Genomic DNA, 15,602 nt, shown 5'->3' on the forward strand with positions numbered 1-15,602 from the left:
AAACCAAGAGCAAAGAGATGAGAAGAATGAGCACAGAGCAATACAAATGACAGCCATGTTTAATGTTTTAAATATTTTAATTCGAAAAATCTCCAACAAATAATGACGGACATTATCCATCAGCCTGGATAAACAGAGCTGTTTTTAATCAACCATCTGTGTTATGAAGTACCGAGTAATATGATAGTAAATTTCATCATTTAAACTCACATGATGTAAACCGAGTCACGAATTATAAATATTGATGCTAACTATTTCTACATTGTATTGAATTACACTTTCATTTTTTTTCCAACAATGAATCGATTTGCTAATTAAATATTTAATCATAAACAATTTTTTGTATTTTATTTTCTTGCAGTAAAAAAAATAGACCGAGATATAATATAATAATATATTTTACGCTAAAACGTTTAATACCATTTCGAAAATAACAATTTTTATCGATTTGTAATAACTATAATAACTTATTCAAAACCTTAATTCAATGTAACACCTGCTGAATATTTGAGTTTAATATATTCAGTATATCTGCATTAATATCAGTAATTTGTTGTCGAACATCTGCCGTAGTGACCTAGCCGTCTCTAAAGGTTACTAGATACATGCACTCAAAATTTTAGCATACAAAGCTCCGAAAGCAGATTCTATTGAGCGTGGGTCGATTTCATCTTCCATCTTTCATCCGTCCTCTATTCTGCAGGAAACTTTTATTCGCGCGGTTTTTTACTACAAAATCTCGTCTTCAGATGAATAAATCAAACTGAAAAGATAGTAACACTTTCTACATATTTACCCGCAAAGAGTGAGTTGAGTGTTGGAGCTTGAATGGATTAAATCCAGTAGTTAGACTGATGAAGAGACTCGATAGAAGTTGCAGAAGCTCCGTTAATAATTAACGAGCTGAATCTGTCTTGAAAGTGATCGAAGCCGGTGCCGATTAGAATCGTGGCGCCTTCTTTACTTACGACTTACGACCCACGTTGATGTGATGCATCGTTAAATTACATACATTTACATGATACCAAGCTGGTATAGACACTAGAGATATAGAGTAGAGTACAGAGCACAGAGCAGACTCGATACCTACCAACTATTGAGTATAGTAGTATATAGTCACACAATTTACATTAGCTGAGTAGAAAGAAAACAAATTACTCGACAGTGTAACTTGTAAGTACAAACTTGTCTGTTAATACTATTACCGCAAAATGTTTGAGTTCGTATGTTAATGCAGTATGTAGTATGTTGTATGTTGTTCTTAGTATATAGAATACACGTGATGCGATAAGTGTGTGAGCTGTACTGTAAGGTGTTTTTAATCTGTCCTCAAGGAAATGTTTTCGAATGACACTTGACATGGTGTCAACTCGATAAATTTATTCGATCACGGAAATTGTTTCACCGCTGTACTCAATACTCAATATACTTTTATTTACTCCACTTGTTTTTTACGAATAACTTACATCAAATGTAAATGTTAAATAAATAAACATACGTGTTTCTTTGTTATATTACAAGATACTGTAACTTACTCTTATATATGTATATATTTATAATAATAAGAGTGTAATGATTTTGATTATACCAAATCCAGTTAATAAATTTTGTTTGTCTCTTTGTTGTATAACCAGAGAAATTTAACTAGTTACGTCGATTTTATATGACGTTCGACACTTGTTATATGGAAAAATTTATAGGAAAGATTACAATTTATTATGAAAATGGTTTCAAAGAAGTTTGGAGAATGGTGTAAGAAAAATGTCAATAATAAAAATAATATCGACGAAAATGATAATAATGTTGTAGCAATAGCAGAAAAAGGAAGTTAACTAAAAATTAGAATAGAAAAACTATACGAAAAAAAAAAGATGTAAAATTTTTCGTCTTGATTCAAAACAATTACCCTCTTCAAAATTATATTCTTGGTTATATTTATAATTGTTATATTTATAAAGAAAAATGATAAATTTTCAGAAATGAATTTGTAAAAATAACATACCCGGAAAAGAAATTTTTATATAATTATATATAAATGTTTATATAAAATTGTATAAAATTTTTAACCATACATTATTTTATATAGTTTTATATAATGCATTTTTCCAATGTAAAATTTATAAATTTTCTAATACTGTATTTACATTTATTCTAATGTAAATTTGCAAGTTATGTTTTGACAAGAATAAAACTGTAAATTTTACAGAATTTTTCTGTAATATTGACAAGACTTTTTTTCCGTCTTACAATCGAAAAAGAAAACTCAAAAAAAATAATGAAAGCACCGAAACTTTATTTATGCAAATACATGAGAGCACCTTTAAATTTCTTGAAATGATCCTATTTGAATGGACTGAAGTATCATTACTATCACTATCACTATCTCAGACATTACATCTATATGTAAGAATTCAGAAGATATTCGAGGCGAGGCTCATCCAATCCCAAGCTGATGGCTGATGGTATAGAAACCCTGTACTCCCTATCCCGCGAAACGAGTTTCATTTAGTTTTGTGGTCTGCGCAGTACAGCGCAGGGTACCATTAGGTCTGATGAGCGCTGTGGTTACGTCATCCTCATCATCTGTGATCCTGTCGGCTCTTTCAACTCATCAGTACATAACAGCTCATGCACTGACTTTATTCGTAGACTTTTTCATAAAATCAGCCGGATCTTGGTTTAATTTAAATGCCAAGTTACGCAAAATTATTTCGTTCTATTTAATTCGGAGTAGAGAACTGCTGAGTTTAAGTGTTTTAAAAGTAATTAATTAAATTGAGAGAAGTATTTATCTTCAGTTTAATGAAATGAGAATGAGTACTGAGAAAGAGGAATTTTGAGGATAGGATTTAATGCGATTATCTAAGCCTTGAAGTTGTTCTAGATTTGCCTCCAAGGTCTTATTGGTATGAGTTCTCGCAAGCAATGACACCACGTCGGTGTGTATCGTCAAGCGATTTAATTAAGGCGTAACGAACGTGAAAGCAATCAACTCTAAGACTATATATAGAATTATCCTAATTTTACCTCACGTAAACACACCAATTTCATTTACTTTTTAAACTTTAAGGGAATTCTTGCTGATCTGCTATTGGGCAACAGTCACTCTAATGTTTTATGTACCGATCTATAGATATATACTTTTATATATTTATATATAATATGTAATATATATGTAAGTCTGTGTTTGTGTTTTGTGCATGAAAGGTAGGTCAGCTGTAATTGTTGCACGATGATTGCTCACGATCAATCTTACTTTAATTCATATTTAATTACGTTCATCTTTTTTCAGTTATTTTTATTATAAATATACCTTTTAAAATATTTTTTTATCCCCGAAGAGTTATTGTAAATGAGCACAAAAAATTATATTAATATTAAAAAGAAGCCTCGTTTTTATCATCTGCTTTGGTTTTCGATTTGTCTGAGTTAATTATTTTTTTATCATTTCAATATATTACTAATAACTCTTTAAATAATATTATACTTAAATATTAAACATTTGAAAATTTTTGTGATTTTGTTATTCAGAAAAATTAATATCCAAGCTTTTTAAGTACTATTTTTTTTGCGTAACTATTTCATCAAAAATTAATCAATGAACTATGAAATAATTCACATTGATTGAAAATTATTAGCAGTTATTCGTCTTTTTTAGATAAAAATAAAAAATATTAAAGACGATGTCACAAACAAAAACTTTTGAAAATTTTTAAATAAATTAAATTTGAAAAAAATAAAATTAAGATATTTGTATTTGTTTCGTTGTTTGTTTGATAATTTATATCTTTATTATCAGAAAATAAATAAATAATTAAAATTCAAATATTTAAATGACCCTCATCCTAAATCTCGTTACTAAAAATTTGGTTTAAAACTCTCTATGCAAATGTTGTTTATTCAAATAAAATAAACTTATCGTACTTAATTTTCAATCAATATTGCTCAATAATTAAAATACAATTACCAATTAAAATTAATTGATAGAAATTATAACTGAATTGACAGTTAAATAACTTTTCACGTCAACGTAAATATATTATTCAATTGTCAATTAAAATGAAAAAATATTTCAATAACCTGTTTTAGATGAATTATTTATATTTTCTACCGTAATTACACAAACTGTTTTATTATTAATGTAATAATTTCAAAATCATTAATTCAATTTAATTAATAACTCTAACGGACTGTTATTATTAATTAAAATTACTCAATAATCAAAATACTATGTAACTGTCAGTAAGAAAATTAGATAATTAAAAGGATGTTTCAATTACCGTTTATAAGTTGTTTCCCAATTTTTAATAAATTTATTAGTCAATCTAAATTTACCATGAGAAATTAATTACAGAGGAAGACGACTCTTCTTCAAGGGCAATAATTGAATGGATTCAATTGGAATGAGACAAAAAAGGTGATGCATTGCGGCTCCGGGCTCCAGTACTGAACCTACGCCCAAAAGATCTAACAGAATCGATAGGTGAGCACAGTCTACGGTCTATAGACACACGGAAAAATTCCTACCTATACCAATCCAACGTGAGATGTGAGAGAAATAAATCTCTCGTAGAACTGAGGTACGTGTGTGCTATCTGCTGGCGATAGCCAAAGGGGCTTCCCGTTTTCTTGCAGACTGCATGTATATATAGTACTCGAATAAAATTCAATCGCCGATATTCCGGTCTCCTGTCAGTTCCTTGTTGTACGTAGCAATACAGCGTACTGCTGCACTAGTAGACGTTGTACGTTACTAACTATACTTATAGTCTTCTTTTTTGCCCTCAATCCTTGATCAAAAAAATGTTCCATCCATTTACAAACTCTGGTACAAATAACACAGTATCTTGCATTGCCGATTCTCATACCGATGAGTTACTTCCTCTCTACTGTATAACTGAAAGAAAAACTTTTTATTTCCTCAGAATTATATTTTTGTGGAAATAAAAGTTTATGTTTTTCTGATGTAACACAAACTTTTGGAGTCAATGCACTCTAGCATTTATTACAAGCTCACTCCATATAACATTCTGCACTTATACTGTGTACTGTGACCTCTATTAATTTTTAATGCCGCTTTTTCCCGAAGCTCTTCAAAACAAATCAATTGAGAAGGTACTTTGATCTAGAGAGTTGAATTACTTACCCAAGAATCATTATCATTATTTTTACTACTATCATCATCGTAAACATATTTTTTGACATGTAGAAACCATGAAGAAAAATTTTAAGAATTTAGACGATATTATCACATCAAAGAATTTGCTAAGTTGTCTTAAAAATTGCTTTCTCACTGCGCTTTTGATTATTGTTCATGACACAATTTCTAAAGTTGGAATCGACTGACTAATTTATCGTCAACTCACGCTGCAATGAACAAGGTAAAATTTATTTACATCGATAATGTATTTAATCTAATGTGTTACCCGGGGTAAAACGGTCAGTGGAGAAAATTTTTAACTGATTTTTTTTTTGTTAATCAAAAGTCTTTCGGTGGGTTAATAAGTGTTTTGATAAATTCTTGTCGAGTTTAATTGAAGTAAATGATTAATTGCGCAATTACACTTTTTCCAACTCGGAAGACCGCCAAGAGGTCGTTCACCTACCATCTTAACATTTTCGTTTTTTTAGCTAAATTAAAATTTCAATCTTCAAAGCTTTACAAAGTTGAATTTTTTAAAATTACAAGTGAATAAATATTTTATTAATTTTTAATTTACAAGAAAAAAAGCGTCATTGCATAATCGTCTAAATGTTTCATATCTGTTGTATAATTAATTGCTCGTTCGTCAAAATTATACCACGAAATGAAAAAAATCGATTGCGACATCCAATGAGCAGTCAGTAATTGCCACTGCATATAAACTAATTGTCAGTAATCAAAATTAATTAAATCACAGTGATCAGTATCCAGTAAGAATTTTCATTCTGCAGTGTATTGCGTACAAAATAACACTGCACCACAAATTGCTCTTGTACAATTTGATCGCTGATTAACCCGAGTGGCAACAAAGTCCCTCGCAAACGTACACCGCGATTCGACTGATGATTTAAGCGATCGTTAAGTATTATAAAAGACTACTACCTCTTATCTCCACGGACATATAATCTGAAAGACTGCGTATATTTTGTCTGAGATGTCACGGTATGACGTGCAAATAAAAGAACAGGAACCGTCGCCGCGAAAAATAATGTTCATTAACAACCCGACCGCCATATAGTATATTTATACTCGTATTTTTACAGTTGATCATAAAGTCTCTTTACGGACACAAGTTCGATTCGCAGGGTATCTCACACTGGTATCAAACTACTTGTTACTTGACGTCACCCTTTGAAAAATAAATAAGTTAAATAAATAAAAGACAGCATAGCGCTAACACGAGGAAGAATAAATAATGAATTTTGTTCTTTTTATTCTTTCTTCATCTTTATCGTCTCTTTTCTTCCCTTGAGCCATGATAATATCTTCCATCCTCGGCTGCTCGGACACTATTATCAAAGAGACTCTGGAGATTTCTTTCGTCACCGCTGGCATCAAGGGCCACCCATACCCATCCAACGGTCATCTGCGAAATGGCGCCATACCCAACATGGTTTGACGTATCGAACAAGTTTTAAAAATACACTTGCCGTCTTGTCTCTATACTAGAGTTTACCCGAGCTTGTCTGAGCTTGAGTATAAGTATTATTAATTTTATTTACTCATTTACTATTACTATTACGGTCAGGTATTTTACAATTAAATAAAAAATTATATTTCACTCTCCCTTATCGCGGTAATAACCATACTAATTTCCGCGCCAATTCCCTCATTTGTCACCGTACCGATGTAGACAACGACGACTATGGCTCCAGAAAACCACTTTCATTTAATATGTATCACGACGTTGTCATTTATGTTTCACAATTATCTATTTTTGTCGGAGACCAAGACTGAGATAACGTCATATCAGCTATCTACATTAAATTCGTAATTAGTTTATCAAATAATTAACTTACTTTTTCACATGATTGAATATTCAGAGCAATTACTGCCTACTCTAATTAATCGACAGATAACGAATTCTAACCGCTTTGGCCAGTAGGAAATGACCGATTCTCAAAAAATAGATTATATTATCTTATATATTTTATATTATATTATGTAACTAAGTCAGTAATTTGTTATATAAAAAAATAACCAATAATATTTTTAGAAGAAATGATTATTAGCCCGACTGATCATCTTCCGCGAACGAAGGATCTTAAAATGGCAATGAGGTCTGAAACAAGTTTTAAAAATACCTTCCCGATGAACTCTCACACGCGATCAGACTGACCAATTGATATTTGGACTTATATATAGATATACAAGGAAGATTTTTTTAGTTTTGGGCGCCAGTCGCGAACAATCCGTGTTGGAGGACTCGATAGTGAACATATACGTGGACATAATACTTGAATTGTTTTATTTGGCAAAGTTGGACCACAGCTTTATTGGAGCCCGCTGCCAAGAGCAATGAACTCCAAGACCGTCGTTCATTTCCGATAAATAAATAACTTCCACGTTGATACCGAAAAAAAATTTGGCATTGCTGTAATTTGTTGGAAAAATTTAAAGCTTGTAGAAATTAAATTAAGCAACGTGATTATATTTTAACTGTAAATAAAAAAAAAATATTTTTATTAAAAATTTTAATTAATTATCCAAAACAAAAAAAAAGAAACTAGTTTATTTAAATGATTATTAAATTTTTAAGATTAAACTACTCGACTAATTTCTCGAGTTTCTCAATATTTTGCAACGATATCTCGCTCCCTGAAATTGCTCAATAATTTAAAAATAACGAATCTTCTCTAGTCGAGCAGATCTACTTCATTTATTCCTGAGAGTGTATTATCCTGGAGGTGGGATTAATGCTTGAACGAGATTAATGAAAATTATACAGGAGAATTCGCGGCATGTAGCCAAGTAATGCCGAGGATGTTTTGCGAGTACCGCAACTTGTCTTTTGTCTTGTCGCTTTATTATTTTTTACAGTCGCTATCTCGCCTTTGTTTATTATTTATTTTTATTTGCTCACTAAACTTTTTATTATTTTTATCTCAACTTTTATTAGAGTAGAGGGCATTAGCTCGTACTCGAGTCTCGACTGTACGTTGCTAAAAGTTTGTGCATACATGTACTCACCCGTGCGTGGACTTTTCGGCGAGATACCCGAGATTTTGTTCTTACGTATGCGCGACCGCGAGTGATCTTTCTACCCAGGCCGTACGAAGTTACGAGTCGCATTGCGACAAAAAACATTCTGGATAATAAACGTGTACCTAAATCGTATGATATAAATAATATAAAAAAATTACTAAAATAAAGTATAACGAGATAAAGCGTTAGATAAAAACACAAACGCAAAAATAAAAAATTTATGGAATTTTTAATTTATAATATTATTTCATTTCTCACGATTTATTTTTATTTAGAGTATGACCGAGTGTCTTTTGTATGACTTACGGCATTAAAATAACTATTGTGCAATGGATTATATATTTTTCAGAGGTCAAACATACGATCTTTCTCGAAGATGAAAAAATTCAAGTCTATTGATAAAAAATAGCGTGGAAGCAGATAGGGACAGGGTAAAAAATAGTAGACAGAGTAGAGTATCGCAAGAAATATAAAGAAATAAATACATTGAATAGGATAGAACCGTGTATTCTGAACTCCGTCGTGACATTAGAGTTTTCGCCGACCTTCTAGCATCCGAGGCAACCACCACGGCGTAGTAAGCACACTTGAAGGTATTATTATTCTCAAGAAGCTTACATAAGTAGTTTTGAGTTACATCTCGTTAGGCAAACCAGCTTGCCGGCTGACTTGAATTACTACTGGATTATTCACTGCTTCAAGCACTGTCTCTCTTCCCTTTTAAACACTCTGCATTCTGGGCTTTACTTATATCTTATATTATTCTATATTATGCTTATTCTTCATCTTTGTATTACTTACAACTAACAACTAACAACAGTTAGTTAAATACTGTACACACTATAAAACACTTGACACTGATGCTCACCGGAAATAATGTCTCTCAGATTTTACTATATTTGTCTTTGCTATGTGTATTATGCTCATGCTTTGCTCGTGTCCTTCATCTTCACCCTTTCGCGTCTGATATCCTACATACTTTACTTTTATGCTTTTCGATCATTTTGTTTTTTGTACTCCTTATTTTAATTACTAATATTAATAAAAAATATTAAAAATTTTCTGTAATTCGAGATATATACAAGAAAAGCTCGAATTCGAATTCTATAATGACCAAATTCTAAAACTAAACTTACGTTGATCAACAAAATGATTTTAAATAATTGATTAAAATTTTAATTTTTAAATAATATAAAACATCTTGACAAAAAAAGTTTAAAAATTATTTATATTGAATTTTGATTTGCTTTTCCTGTATCTAGCATTGATTTGAATTTTTTACCTTGTGGAATTTTTAATAAAAATTGATTTCATCGACTATTTATTATGCTCAGAATAATTCAGCAGTTTAATAATATTACGTGAGTTATGCAATAAATTCTTTTATATTTTTTAAAAATAAAGAAATTTTCAAAAAAATTAAAATCCTTTTATAATTTTATAAACCAAATCATCTTTTTCAATCTAAAAATAAGGTATGTGTTCTATTGTGTTGACAAAAAAGTAAAGCCTATGTAACTACTAAGGTAATTACATAATATAATATAAATTTTCCGCTTAAGCTCAAAAAAATAAATTGATCATTATCACCTTACCTAATAAACAACCTAACAATAAAACGATTAAAAACAAAAACGGTGTAAATTCCATGGACAAGATAATCATCAATTGTAAATTTAACAAACTTTCCATGATAAATATAGAGAGATATTGTTAAAATAAATTTCCCACGATATTTTATTAAGTACATTGTCACTTGGTCGTACGTTTTGTTAGTTTTATTTGACCATAGTGCGTGTGCTTTCGCTGTACGCGTTGCCTTGTACCTAGAGTACGGAAGAGTGTTTTGTTATATTATATCCTCAGCTAAATAAATATAGTCAAAGATACAATACTGGCATATTGGATAGAATAGATAACTACAAATAGCCGTAAATTTAATAGAATTAACCTGTCAATGGTTTTGCGTTAAGTAATTTTGCTAAATTTATTTAATAATACATTTTGGCTTCTATTCTATCAGAAATATAAAATTCATGACTAAAGTGAAGTTAGTTTAGAATCAAAATTCTCAAAACTAATCGAAAGAATGAACCCTGATTCGTTATTTGTTTAGGATTAGAGTAATTTAAATTTCTAGTTTATTAAATTTGGTATCCCTTGTATTGCAAACTAGCTACCAACTGTTATTGTATTAGTTATTGTCCATATATACCTATGATATGAATATATGTATGAAAAGACAGCACAGGTAATGCACACCATATACGAGTGTAGGAGGGTGTAATATTAAAATAGGTGAAGGCAGTTTACAATAGCTTCAAGTTGCAATACAAGTGTTACCTACGCTTGTTGCATTAAACGTTAAGTACTTTGTTGTTCAATAAAATATGTACAAATGTAAGCACGACAATAGACTAAGAATGCAGGTAGGGGTAATACTGATCCATGTTTCACATAACACATAATTATGTCGGTACATAATTTAATTAAATATGATAAGCTGATGGAAGTATTTGTTTGATTTAATTTTTTTTTTTCATTTTTAATCAAATATTCTGCAAGCCTAATTCTCAAAAGCGTTTTAATAAATGTAATGATAATCATGAAATTTAGCTACTGACCGCGGTGTCGCGATTCGCAGCCGCTATAGCATGAAGTGAATATTAAACAGCGATGCATTCGCTGAGGAATTGGCACGTCTGTCTATAAAATATAATATATAACTTTCTTTGAATAGTACAGGACCCATAAGGTAATTTAATATAAAATATGATATATTAGTAGTTTTATCGCGATGAAGAATTTGAACGAGTCGCGGTGTGCATGGTGTGGAAAGTGCACCTGAAAGTGCACCGGGGATCAAATGTCTATGGCATTCACTCGTTATATTGCGACTTTCCTTATATTATATTCGATGAGACTACTCCTTTATGTTCGTATGTGCTTATTTATATAAATAAAAACATAAATGAATGAATATATATTATATATGCATGCTTAGAGATAGATGTAGGCAATCTATTATAAAACATACTCGGGAAAATAGTTTGTTATCATACCGAGGAATCCAATTGTAAGAAAAGTAGATGGGCTGGAGAAAGAATTTAGCTTGAGGTAAGGAGCTTAGCGCTCATTTAATATCATGCTTTAATATAATAGATGTGTATTTTCTCAGATAACTTTTAACGGGCAATTAATTTTATGGCCGATCAATTGTAACCTGTAATTTTCTTTGTTAGACGGTTCATCGGGTGTCATCTTGCTCTGCTGTAATTAATGTTTCTTCATCGGTGTTAGTTGAGGTTTTAGTTTTGTTTTCATCCGAGATATTTATGATTTAGTAATTAATAATTATTTTGTAAAAATAATTACAGTCATATTAATACCCACGTAAATAAATTTTTAAAATGACGTTGAGTAACCTTTTATTTTATTAGAATTTTTCGAGTAGAGCTACAAGGTTCATGTTTTGACTCGCGATTGGTTTACCGCAAATATATAAAATTTTACGTATAAAATTAAAGCTTATATTTTATACCAAGTAAATGAGTTACTCAAATAAATTGTGAATAAAATGTTTAGTTCACAATTAATAAATGCAAGACTAATAATAGATGTTGCAATAAGTAAAAACCATGAGGTTGAGTTTAACTTTAATTTATTTAAAGGAAAGAAATGCGACTGCGCGCTACAAGGTATGTAAGAATAACTAAGAGCAAGATCACGTCAACTGGACCCCCTATTTTCCATTTGATCATGAAAATTAAGTTCATGTATCTTTTTTATAAGTACATACCAAGATAAAATGATCCCCGAAACGATTTTTAAAAATTTCGATTTTAACAATAATTTTTTTTACAGTGAAAATTTTAGGTACTTTTAATTAAAAAATGGATTGTAAATCAACCGTTAAAGTCAAATTAATGTGACTTGAAGGATTTGTTTTTAAAATGTTTGTATTTTAATAAAATATTAATAACTAAAAATTATTTGTTTATTATCATATTGTTAATTAACTTTTAAGTTAACAAATGAAAATTTCACTGACTTCTCGTGAAAAAATGAAGTTTTTTTTTATCGGTTACATGCGTTATTTATTAAAGTTTAAGATTTCAGAAAAAAATTTCACTGCTCGCGATTTATTTAAACAATATAAATTTATTTAACTATCAAACAAATTTTATTATTATTATTATGATCAATATTATGACTAATAAAATAAGTAAATTCTCTATTATTAAAGAAAAATAGAAAAAACGAACTAGTAATAAATATTAAATTTTTTAGGCATTTGTTAACTTTATTTTATTTTTTTTTTTAAACTTGGTTAATAAAAACTTTTTTATCTTCCGACACAATATTATATTATTAATCTTTACATATATATTTTCTCTGTGCGTGTGTTTGTCACTGAACTTTTTCTAAACGGCTGGACCAATTTTAATGAAACTTTTTGTGTGTCTTTAGGTGGATTCGAAAATGGTTTAGATTCACAATTCAGTCAACGGAAAAATGTTTATTTATTTAAATTTTTATTTATAAATTGTTCTTGATCTTGGAATGTTTTACATTGGATCTGACAGACAGTATCGAATATTCATTTGAGAAAAAAAATTATAATCGAAATTCAAAAAAATTTTGTGTAATTGTGTTAAAATCAATCAGGTGCTAATTGAAATATGTCATTATAATAACGTTTTAATAATAATTTTCATCAAAACGGTCCAAACTGTAACAACTCATTCAAATAAACTTGAAATTTTTTAATTTAAGACGTGTGTACAAGAAAACGTCTGTCTGGTCCGCTAGTAATAATATAGTAATATATTACTATATTATTAATAATAATATAATAATGTTTCGGAAGATAAAAAAGTTTTTATTAACCAAGTTTAAAAAAAAAAATAAAATAAAGTTAACAAATGTCTACAAAATTTAATATTTAATACTAGTTCGTTTTTTCTATTTTTCTTTAGTAATAGAGAATTTACTTATTTTATTAGTCATAATATTGATCATAATAATAATAAAATTTGTTTGATAATTATATTCTTAATTGTTATTTTTAATTATAATTAATCGAAGCTGTAACATAGTCTGACGTTCGACGGCGCGGTATTCTAACAGCGCCTGGCGCTCGGCGCGCTGTGATAAATAAATTTATATTGTTTAAACAAATCGCAAGCAGTGAAATTTTTTTCTGAAATCTTAAACTTTAATAAATAACGCATGTAACCGATAAAAAAAACTTCATTTTTTCACCGAGAAGTCAGTGAAATTTTCATCTGTTAACTTAAAAGTTAATTAACAATATGATAATAAACAAATAATTTTTAGTTATTAATATTTTATTAAAATACAAACATTTAAAAAACAAATCCTTCAAGCCCCATCAATTTGACTTTAACGGTTGGTTTACAATCCATTTTTTAATTAAAAGTACCTAAAATTTTCATTGTAAAAAAAATTATTGTTAAAATCGAAATTTTTAAAAATCGTTTCGGGGATCATTTTATCTTGGTATATACTTATAAAAAAAATACATGAATTTAATTTTCATAATCAAGTGGAAAATAGGGGGTCCAGTTGACGTGATCTTGCTCTAACTTAGAGAAAATACAAAAATTGTTACAAGGAGAGTAAGAACTAGGCGTTACAATTACAAGCAGGAAAAATTAGGAGTAGGAATATTTGGCAACGAATTTAGTTAACCAGGAAATAATTTGGAGGCAGGATAATTGCAAGTTATGCAGTTTGGAAAAATAAGCAGGAAAGGGAATACGGATGCTAAGATTTTTACCTGGATGGGCGATACGTTTACAAAAATATTTCTAAACTTAGTTAGCAATTAAAAGATTAAAAATACGAAATTTACCAAAAGTAAAAACCCAAAGTAATATAACCCAGGTATCAAATTTATGACCATAAGCAAATTAAAAACTATTTAAGAAAATATCCCAAAAATTACCATTAAAAATTCATTTTCTATTCTAAATCTAGAAAATAACTAAAATATAAAAAAGCAAAAAAAAAATTGTCTAGACTGCTATTGCAATACCTAGGCTGGGAAATTTACAGCCATAAATAAAATTAAACAAATGAATAAATCTTTTTCTAGATAACATGAAATACTCAAAAATACGGGTTTGAATTTAAAATAAAATATAGTATTTATATTATTTACCGATTTAAATAATAATTTTCGAATATACAAATAAAAAGTATAAAATTATTTAATTAATTTAAAATTTTCTAATAAAACTAATCGTACGACGGAACAGCTCAATTGAGATTTTCTTCTATTTTTTTTTATGAGAAAAATACGAAAGCAAAATAATAACTTTTCATTAAATTATTACAAAAATAAAAATAATGCTTCAACTAGTGAATTGTACGCCATCTATACAATTATCATTCGATTCAAATTAAAAATATTAGAAATTTTTTAAGGAACTAACTTTTAAAATTACCATTTTAAAAATATGATATCAAGAATTGAAATTTAAAAAAATAGTGTAGCCCTGCTGTCTAGCGGTAACCGAAATAGTAAAAACCAAAATCACTTACGATGACTTCAACAAGATGATTAGTGTATTCTCGATTATCAGCTTTCATCTCCTCGGCCATAAATAAAATAAAATTTTTTTCAATAATCTCTACTTTGTCATATATGTGTGTAGTACTGACGTGTAAAATATATTTGAGTAGTGATATCGAATATCAAATTATTATTATAATATTTTCATTCTTATCCCACGGATGATCCTCAGTATATCCTCTCGCTTGATTACACTGCTGAGACATATTATTTGCTTATATCTTTCTCTATATATTTAATAGTTAATACTTAATATTTGTATGTACACAGGTGAGTAAAGGTGTTGCAGTTGCAAGAGCCACACATCGACACCGAGTATAACACACGTCTATGAAATAATAGCCGAAGATAATGAGGAGTATCAACAAATAAGCATCATCTCAGTGTAGAAGCATGCATACAACTCTAACAACAAAGTATAAGAGCAATATAAGTAATGTTAATCAATAATCGTTTATCGTTAATAGGCATGACTGTTATCTCTCTGTAGTGTTTCGTTGTTGTGTACAAATAAAATATAAATATAAATATACAAAGTAATATAATATAATATAAGACTCGATGATATATTAATACATTTATGCTTGCGGCCAAGTGTCATGTTTATGATGCAAACGAGAGATGTCCATCATGTGACCTGAAAGCGTTTAGAGCGAGCTATAAGCAAAAAATAACAATCCGGACGCACGATCTCACAATGTTGTACATTGTAAATACAAGACTACGTGCAGCGAGCAATTGTGTCTCGAAAAAGACATAACAAACATTCGTGGGATCGTAATACAATGATTGGACCATTGGACTGATTTTTAT

General features: G+C 29.3%; 1 long non-coding RNA gene across 2 annotated transcripts; it reads left to right on the plus strand.

Annotated features, from left to right (window-relative positions):
- Positions 1-1,007: 1,007 nt before the first annotated feature.
- LOC123267406 lies at positions 1,008-15,250 on the plus strand. 2 transcript variants are annotated; one of them, XR_006510027.1, is made up of 3 exons: positions 1,008-1,173; positions 4,355-4,580; positions 15,060-15,250. It is a non-coding gene; the product is annotated as an uncharacterized LOC123267406 (long non-coding RNA). The 2 variants fall into 2 exon arrangements; XR_006510028.1 differs by having other exon boundaries at positions 1,016-1,173; positions 4,355-4,483.
- Positions 15,251-15,602: the final 352 nt, after the last annotated feature.

Source organism: Cotesia glomerata, linkage group LG1 (assembly GCF_020080835.1).
Source record: "Cotesia glomerata isolate CgM1 linkage group LG1, MPM_Cglom_v2.3, whole genome shotgun sequence".
Classification (NCBI taxonomy): domain Eukaryota; kingdom Metazoa; phylum Arthropoda; class Insecta; order Hymenoptera; family Braconidae; genus Cotesia; species Cotesia glomerata.